This window comes from Rattus norvegicus, chromosome 6, assembly GCF_036323735.1.
Source record: "Rattus norvegicus strain BN/NHsdMcwi chromosome 6, GRCr8, whole genome shotgun sequence".
Lineage (NCBI taxonomy): Eukaryota > Metazoa > Chordata > Mammalia > Rodentia > Muridae > Rattus > Rattus norvegicus.
The window spans coordinates 117653845-117663888 of NC_086024.1; the positions used below are offsets into that span (position 1 = coordinate 117653845).

General features: G+C 37.5%; 1 non-coding gene across 1 annotated transcript; it reads right to left on the reverse strand.

The window, feature by feature from the left end:
- Positions 1-471: 471 nt before the first annotated feature.
- LOC120093288 (U6 spliceosomal RNA) lies at positions 472-578 on the reverse strand. The gene has a single exon (XR_005486396.1). It is a non-coding gene; the product is annotated as a U6 spliceosomal RNA (small nuclear RNA).
- Between the last annotated feature and the right edge of the window lie 9466 nt (positions 579-10044).

The following is a 10044-nucleotide window of genomic DNA, read 5'->3' on the forward strand; positions in this document are numbered from 1 at the left end:
GTTAAGATCAGGAGAAAACAGATGCTGGAGAAGATGTGGAGAAAGAGGAACACTCCTCCATTGTTGGTGAATTGCAAACTGGTACAGCCACTCTGGAAATCACTCTGGAAATTGCTCAGAAAACTGGACATAATACTACCTGAGGATTCAGCTATACAACTCCTGGGTATATACCAAAAGATGCTCCAAAATATAACAAGGGCACATATTCCACTATATTTATAGCAGCCCTATTTATAATACTCAGAAGTTGGAAAGAACCCCGCTGTCCTTCACAAGAGGAATGGATACAGAAAATGTGGTACATTTACACAATTGAGTACTATTCAGCTATTAAAGACAATGATTTCATGAAATTCATAGGCAAATGGATGGACTAGAAAATATCCTGAGTGAGATAACCCAAACACAAACACACACATACACACACACACACACACACACACACACACACACACACACACACACACAAACACCCCCCCGCGTCCCCTGCACATACATGTCATCCTTGCGCAGGGGCCATGCTAATCTTCTCTGTATCGTTCCAATTTTAGTATATGTGCTGCCGAAGCGAGCACTCTGCACATACATGTAATGTACTCACTGGTAAGTGGATATTAGCCCAAAACTTCAGATTACCCAAGATAAAATCCACAGACCACATGAAGGTCAAGAAGAAAGATGACCAAAGTGTAGATGATTCAGTCCTTCCTAGAAGGGGGAACAAAAATATTCATAGGATATATGGAGACAAAGTTTGAGCAGAGGCTGAAGGAATGGCCATTCAGAGCCTGCCCCACCAGGGGATCCAGCCCATATACATACAGACACCAAACCTAGACAATATTTCTGATGCCAAGAAATGCATGATGGTAGGAACCTGATATAACTGTCTCCTGAGAGGCATAAAAATATAATAAAATAAAAATAAACTACTCTATGAAATGTTTTAAATATTGACCAAAGCAACACTTTTCCTTTGGATGCCATTCTTCCTCTTCCAACTTTGATCTTCTACCAACATTCAATATTAACATGTAAATATTCAAATTATTTTTAAATTTACATTTGATACTTAGGGAAATTATTAATAAAATGACACCATTACTTTCTATTTTTTCCTTACCTCTATGACAGGTGTGATTCTTCCTCACACCAGTCAGAATGACTAAGATCAAAAACTCAGGTTACAACAGATGCTGGCGAGGTTGTGGAGAAAGAAGCGCACCCCTCCATTGTTGGGAGAATTGCAAGCTGGTAGGTACAACCACTCAGGAAATCAGTCTGGAGGTTCCTCAGAAAATTGGCCATATTACTACCTGAGGACCCAGCTATAGTACTCCTCGGTATATACCCGAAAGATGCTCCAACATATAACAAGGACACATGCTCCACTATGTTCATAGCAGCCTTATTTATAATAGCCAGAAGGTGGAAAGAAACCAGATGTCATTCAATAGAGGAACGAATACAGAAAATGTGGTACATTTTATACAATGGAGTACTACTCAGCTTTTAAAAGCAATGACTTCATGAAATTCTTAGACAAATGAAAGGAATTACAAAATGTCATCCTGAGTGAGGTAATCCAGTCACAAAAGAACACACATGGTATGCACTAACTGATAAGTAGATTTTAGCCCAAAAGCTCAGAACACCCATGATACAATTCACAGACCACAAAAAGCTCAAGAAGAAGGAAGACCAAAGTGTAGATGTCTCAGTTCTTCCTAGAAGGGGGACCATGGGAGGAAATCCAGAGACAAATTGTGGAACAGAGACTGGAGGAAAGACCGTCCAGAGACCATCCAATATGGGGATCTATTCCATACGCAGACACCAAGCCCAGACACTATTGCAGATGTCAAGAAGTGCTTGCTGACAAGATCCTGATATAGCTGTCTCCTGAGAGGCTCTGCCAGACTGAAGGAATCCATAGGAAGAACAACAATGTCAACCAACCAGATCCCCACTCCCAGAGCTCCCAGGGAGTAAACTAGGAACCAAAGAGTACACATGGAGGTACCCATGGCTCCAGCTGCATATGTAGAAGAGAATGGTCTCATTGAACATCAATGGGAGGAGAGGCTCTTTGTCCTGGGAAGGCTAAATGCCCCATTGTAGGCGAATGCCAGGGTGGGTAGGTGGGAATGGATTGGATAGTGGAGGAGCATCCTCATAGAAGCAGGGGTAGGGAGGATAGGAATGGAAACAAGGAAATTGGTTAACATTTAAAATGTAAATAAAATATGCAATAAAAATAAAAATAAATTTATTTTAATATATTTTTTTATTTTCTTCTGTCTTTTTACTATATAGATTCTTTCTGCATACATTACCTTCCAGTTTAGTGGGTTTTTTTTTTTTTGAGGAAGGGCAGAAAAATAATCTTTATTCAAAGATGCCATAATATAACATAAAGAAAATCCTAACAAAAAGAGACAGAATAAGGGAGTTCGGCAATAGGGCCAAATGGAGAATCAATGTACAGCATCCTGACTTAGTTACAATTCTTTGCTAAAAGAGACATCAGAACCAAAGGTAACTCTTATAAAAGAAAGCATTAACTGAAGACTTGCCTACAGTTTCTGAGGGTTACTCTGTTATCAACTTTGTGTGAAGGAGACCTGGTGCAGTAACCAAGACATTAATACCTGATTTGCAGGCAGCAGGAAGAGACACTGTGCCTGGCATGGACTTTTAAAAATCTCAAAGCTAAGTCCCACTGGCATATTTCCTCCACAAGGCCATACCTCCTAATCATTTCCACAGTTTAGTGTTTTAATGGGATTTCTATATGTGTAAACAAGGCTTCTCTTGGACTATTTTCCTTCTACATATTTGTCTTGTGATGACTTTATTTTATCTTATATATTATTTTACTTTATTTTAAGAATTTATGAAATTCTAGCTATTAGGGAAACAACTGAAGCATCATGACTGCTGGAAGAGAGAAAATTCAATTTTCTCTGCTAGTCACTAGCTATATCAGTAACCCCATGCCAGGTCTCATATTCAGGGATAGTTGACCACTGTACAATGGACACCACAATTTTTTAAAAATTATTTTCTCCTATACTTCATCCCAACTAGTTTTCACTTACTTCTCTTCTCACAGTCCTTCCATACCCCACCACCTCCCTTTCCCCTCAGATCCACATCCTCAGAAAAGGACAGGCCTCCCATTGATATCCACCAAATATGGCATAGGAAGTTGCAATAAGACTAGGCACACCCCTTCATAGTAAGGCCTGAAAAGGCAACCAAGTAGGGCGGAAAGATTTGTTAAAGCAAGCAAAAGACTCAGAGACAGCCCGCACTCCCAATTTTCCACAAAAACATCAAGTTACAAAACCATGGACCTAACTAGATCAGATCCATAGAGGTTCCCTCAGTTTCATTTCAGTCTCAGTGAACTCCTATGAACCTAGTTAGTTGATGACATGTGTTATTTTCTTGTGATCCTAAGCTCTCTGGCTCCTGTAAGCCTTCCTCCTCCTCCTCCACAGTATTCCTGAACTCTGCCTACTATTTGAGTGTGGGTCTATGTATTTTCTCCCATTGTTTGCTGGATCAATCCTCTGTAATGGCAATTATGGTAGGCTCTTGGCTACAAGTATAGCAGAGTAGCATTAGGAATCATTTTACTGCCTCTCTCTCTCTCTCTCTCTCTCTCTCTCTCTCTCTCTCTCTCTCTCCCTTCCTCCCTCCCATCCCTCCCTCCCTCTCCCTCCTCCTCCTCCTCCCCCTCTCCCTCTCCCCCTCCCCCTCTCTCTGTCTCTCTTTCTGGTCAGTTATGTTTGGTTCTATCCTTGGTCTCTGAGCTATCCAGCCTGTGGTCCTTCACTCTCCCGGCAGTATCAGGCATGGGTTTCCTCACTTGGCGTGTGTCTTCAATTAGGCCAGTCATTGGTTGCCAGACTCCATGTCATTTCTACTCCAGAACATCTTGTAGGCAAGAACAATTGTAGGTCTAAGGTTTTACAGTTTTTTGTGTCCCAGATCCTCCCCTGGAAGTATTGTATGCTTACAGAAGATTACGGATTCTAGATCCACTTCACTTATATAGAGGAGTCCTCACTATGGTCATTCTTGTAGATTCCTGTAGATTTCCATTGTATTAGTTTTCCATTGTTTTAGGTTTCTGACACCCAAATGGCCCCCAATTCCAGTTACCTCTTCCAGTAACAGTAGTTATCACATTTGCCTCATATTTGTGTGTGTGTGTGTGTGTGTGTGTGTGTGTATGTGTGTGTTTGGTTACATTTAATGGATTCATTTGTTTTGTTTTCTTTTGGGGATTTTTGGTTTGAGGGGTTATTGTTGTATTGGGGTTTTGTTCTATTTGGTGGGTAGGGAAGAGGAGAGGATGTGGAAAGATTTGGGAGAGGAAAAAATATAATCAAAATATAAAGTTAGAAATTGTTTTAAACAATAAATATATAATAATTAGAATAGAGTCTTACTTTTAATCTTCCCTTTTACGGGTCAAATATGTATGCTACATGCCCATTTATTTGTTACAATTCTAATATGCAAGGTGATTATATCCAGAAGTAAGTCTTTTTTAAGAGGCACTCGGGTTAGGAGAATAAAACTTGAAGAACACTGTACATACACAATTAGACCAAAGAGTAGATGCTTCAATCCTTCTTAGAGGGGAGAACAAAATATTCACAGGAAGAAACACAGAGACTAAGTGTGGACCAGAGACTAAGAGAAAGGCCATCCAGAGCCTGCGCCACCCAGGGATCCATTCCATATACAATCACCAAACCCTGACAATATTGTGGATGCCAAGAAGTGCATGATAACTGGAGCCTGATATAGCTGTCTCCTGTGCGGCTGCTCTGCCAGAGCATGAGAAATAGAGTCAGATGGTCTCAGCCAACCATGGGACTGAAAATGGGGCTCCCAATGGAGGAGTTAGAAAAAGGACTGAAAGAGATAAAGGAGTTTTCAACCTCATAGGAAGAACAACAACCAACAACCCGCCACCCAGAGCTTCCAGGGACTAAACTACCAACCAAAGAGTACACATGGAGGGACCCATGGCTTCAGCCAAATATGTAGCAAAGGATGGCCTTGTAGGGCATCAATGAGAGGAGAGGTCCTTGGCCCTATGAAGGCTCAATGCCCCTTCATAGGGGAATGTCAGGGCAGGGAGATGGGAGTGGGTGGGTGGTCGGGGAACACTCTCATAGAGGCAGGGGGAGGAGGGAAGGGATAGGGGAATCCCAGAAGAGAAATCTGGAAAGGTGATAATATTTGAAATGTTAAGTTAAGAAAACATCCAATTAAAAAAAAATAGGTCCTCTATACAGAATTTTTACTTTGTCCTTGTTATCCATAAGAAACTCACAGAGTTTGTTAAAGCCATGACATTGGACCTTTATGCTTCTTAACTGTGATAAATTCATTTTGTTTTATATAATATCTAATTTCCTAATATTTCATAATATTTGTACAAAAGAATTAAGATTTTGCATCCTCTCCAGAACAACTTCGTTCCATGATAATTTATCCCCAAAGTACATAAATTTTTTCTCATCTGTTTTGAAAAATTAGTATAGCATTCTCTCTCTCTCTCTTTTTTTATTAACTTGAGTATTTCTTATTTACATTTCGAGTGCTATTCCCTTTCCCGGTTTCCGGGCAAACATCCCCCTAATCTCTCCCTCTCCCCTTCTTTATGGGTGTTCCCCTCCCCCTCCTCCCCCCATTGTCACCCTCCCCACAACAATCTAGTTCACTGGGGGTTCAGTCTTAGCAGGACCCAGGGCTTCCCCTGCCACTGGTGCTCTTACTAGGATATTCATTGCTACCTATGAGGTCAGAGTCCAGGGTCAGTCCATGTATAGTCTTTAGGTAGTGGCTTAGTCCCTGGAAGCGCTGGTTGCTTGGCATTGTTGTACTTTTGGGGTCTCGAGCCCCTTCAAGCTCTTCCAGTTCTTTCTCTGATTCCTTCAACGGGGGTCCTATTCTCAGCTCAGTGGTTTGCTGCTGGCATTCGCCTCTGTATTTGCTGTATTCTGGCTGTGTCTCTCAGGAGCGATCTACATCCGGCTCCTGTCGGCCTGCACTTCTTTGCTTCATCCATCTTGTCTAATTGGGTGGCTGTATATGTAAGGGCCACATGTGGGGCAGGCTCTGAATGGGTCTTCCTTCCGTGTGTTTTAATCCTTAGCATTCTCTCTTAACTTTCTCAGATGTCTTCACATATATCGGACTGAGGAATACATATTTAATAAATTTTAAAAATTATGTTTAGAAAGAAAAATGTACAAAACATTAATAAAGTGTGATGTGTGTTGAGGGAGTAAAATATTCTTTTAAATCCCATTAAAAAGCAACAAAACCAAGATGGGCAGAAACACAATTTCAGCTGCTAAAAGCTAGTAAATTAAACAACAACATAAAAGCAGGTAAGAAATTTCTAGGATTAAAATTTCATATCATAACTGCAGCACCTTCATGAGTATCATCTGATGACTCTGCAATAACATTCATGATTCTCTAAAATCAAATTCCAAATTTTCACAAGCGAAAAGGGAATATTTTGAATTAATTAGAAATGATACTCCACAGCGAGTTTTCGTGAATTTAATGCTGCTGTCTTAGCTCATTTAAGTGTAATGACAGTTCTGCTCCTTAACAAGGCTTCTAAGTAGTATATTTAGGATGATAAACGCATCGTTATGAGGTAGCATAGGCTGTTGAGGTTAAAACAAAAGTGCATAAATCATGAGAATAAATTTGAAAAACAGTCAACACATCATTTTTACTAGCTTCATTTTATGAATGTAATTAAGAAAAATATGTAGTTATCCCTCAGGGAATTCAATATTTAGAAGATCTATTTTATTTAACATAGAAAACAGGTTATTTTCCTGTCGCTCACATGGTGACTTACTGCCATTTAGAAATCCAGTTCCAGGGATCCTTTGCTGTTTTCAGATGTCCACAGGCACTATGTATAATGTGTGGTATAAATTCTATATCAAAATTTAGGAAAGAAAACACAACTCCATAAAACAGTCAACAGTGTATTAAAAAGTTATTAAAACGAGTTTCAGTGTTTTTACTGACCACCCCACTTCTAGTGGCAAAATTAGAATGATGTGAAAAGTTGCTATTCATTCTACTGTAAAGATTCCATGATCTTTCTATGAAGTTTTGAAAAACATCATTGAAGCTTTTAAATTGGAAGCAGAAAAGGCAGAAGAATGAGAAATTAGAAAGGTGTGTGTCAATTAGTAGCTGATATTAATTATATTAGGATGTGAAATGGTGTTTCTAGCCTTTAATGTTTAAGATATAACCAATTTTAAACATGGATTTCAATGCTATAATTTTATCTCATTTCTTTTGTGTGGTATATGTTTTAAAATTTCATATTAATTTGACAGTACTGTGTTACAAAATATATGTTTTCCTTATTTTTCAGAAAACCCCAGTATTTTGCCTAAATATTAAGAAACATTTTTCACTCGGTCAAACTATGATTAAAATATCAGCAATGGAATTTTTTAAAAACAATCCTGCAAAACAACTCACAATAAATTACACATAAGAATTTTTGAAGACTTGCTTGTTGGACTAAATCAAAGTATTTTTGACTCCTGTGCTGAAATCAGTTTTATTTTGATTTAACATCTTGGGTAGTAATAGCATGAGGTAAAGCTATAATTTGGTGGAACATAAATTTTTAATATGTAATAATTCACTAAAAGTTATATGTATAAACTCTTGAACTCCCAGTTTAATTTTTCTTTTTGTAACTTGTCTTTGACAGCCATACAATGAACACCTCACAAAGTTGTACAGAGTCGTTCCTTTGCACATTTTACTTGGTGGGATAATTTGTTGAACTTTATTTCCAATGATATTGAGGATGATTTAGAATACATTCATTTACAAACATATAACTTTGAAATTTAATTCACAGAAGTGTCCCTTATAACTTGTAAAAACTTCTACATTCTTATTCAACCTTATCATTTTGTTAAGTGGTGATACAGATTAGTATGCCTTTTCACAGACATTGAATGATGTCATTGTTTTTCAAATTGGTAACTGACAAAATATCAGCATGCTTTATTTTAATATTTTCTTATAAACTTTACCTTAAAATAAAAAACTCAAGATTTATAATAGTTATACACATACATGATCATAAAACCATGTAATTGTTTTGATGCATATTCACTTTAATCATATTCTATCTATCCCCTTAATGTGTATGATTTAATTATGCCAGTATGTCCTAATGAGCAATTGAACACGAGAACTATGTTGTTTTCTGACATGCAGAAGAGATGAAATAATTTTAAATAAGTAGCTATATGACTATTATCTAGAAGCTAACCTTATCATGTTCTATATCACTTTTTCATTGACCTAGTTTTCTCAGAAGCTTATCATCTGTTTTTATATTATTTTACTCTTATGGGAAGTAAAATCGCACATAGCATTAAGCATCTTATGACTCATTCTCTTATATTCTGACTATTTTTTAAGTGGTTCCAATCCTCTTCTTTTTCTAAATTTTTTTTAAATCAAATTAGTGAGTCAATCCTGTGTCCTGACTTTTACAATTGCCTTTTGTTATAAATTGAATTTAATTCTATACATCGGAATATATTTTATATAAATGTCATTTTGCCATTTTATTTTGAAGTATATTTATTGATTAGTGTATATTTTATTGCTTCTGAATCATAAGTATTACTTGGAAAATTTCATAATATTAGGACCATAAATTATTTGCTGTGATAATTTGTAAATAATTATTCACTTTTTATTTGGCATTGTATATACCACATGCTTTCCCATGGAAGATATAAATAACTGTTTATTGGTGCTGATGGAGAGGGCACCAAAAGACCAAAATGTGAAGGATTCCATCCAACAGGGGATTAACGAGCCAGTGAGTTTACTGATATGTCTTACGTTATTGGGGTTGACTCACCTATCTCATCACGAAATCCCCAAGATGACCTATAGGCAGCTATATAATGGACAATACATACTCCAGTCAGTTATTCATTTCTTACATAAATTCATGGAAGGAAGCGGGACTGTGAGGAGCTTATGTAATCTTTTTCATCCTGTTGACCTCCTCTCTCCATCCAGGGGAAACTTCATAAATGGAATTTTGCAATTCAACTCAGTTACTGTTTCACCTCTGCAAGGTTTGTGTAAAACCATGGGGGGAAAGTCAAATTATAGGAAATTTATAAATCTTAGTTCTAGCAATATTTACCTTGCATAACATGAGAATTATGAGTGTTTACAATTTTCTCTTCTACCATATTCTCTAGAGTGAAGAAAATCAATCTCCTATTAAAAATATTTTATGATGGCTTATACTTGCAATATATATTATTTATATATACATATTTATATAGTATTATAACCATATATAATTTTATTCTTTGAAAATGCTATACATTTATGGAATATATTGTGTGTGATCATACCCACCTACCATTGTCTTACTGAAACTACCATTAGTGCTCCCACACAGCCTCTTCCTAAACTCCATGTCTTCTTTTTGGATGTTGAACTATTGGGGTATGGCTAATCCACCAGGAGCCATATCCCCAAAGGAGATATACTATCTGCTTCATGTTTGCTGCCATGTGGTTTTGCCATGTATCCTTTACTTTGATTAAACCTTCTGTTACCCTATTTCCTACTCACCTACCTCCTCTTCATGCTTAATACTTCTGCCCTACTACTTCCCAATTTAATTTACCTATATTTGATATTTTCCCTCCCTTGATTTTATCTTCATTCCTATGTTGAATGTTTGATTTTGTTTCTTTGTCTTTAAAGAAGTAGAATGTTTCGTGGTTTGAATGAAAAGGGCCTCCATAGGCCCAAAGGCAGTAGCACAATTAGGAGGTATGGTCCTGTAGTAGGGAGTGGCTTTGTTGGAAAAAAGTCTATCACTAAGGGATGGGTGGACTTTGAGGTCTCAGAAGTTCAAGCCAGCTCTCTTCCAGCTGCCTGATGATTCAGATCTAGAACCCTCAGCTC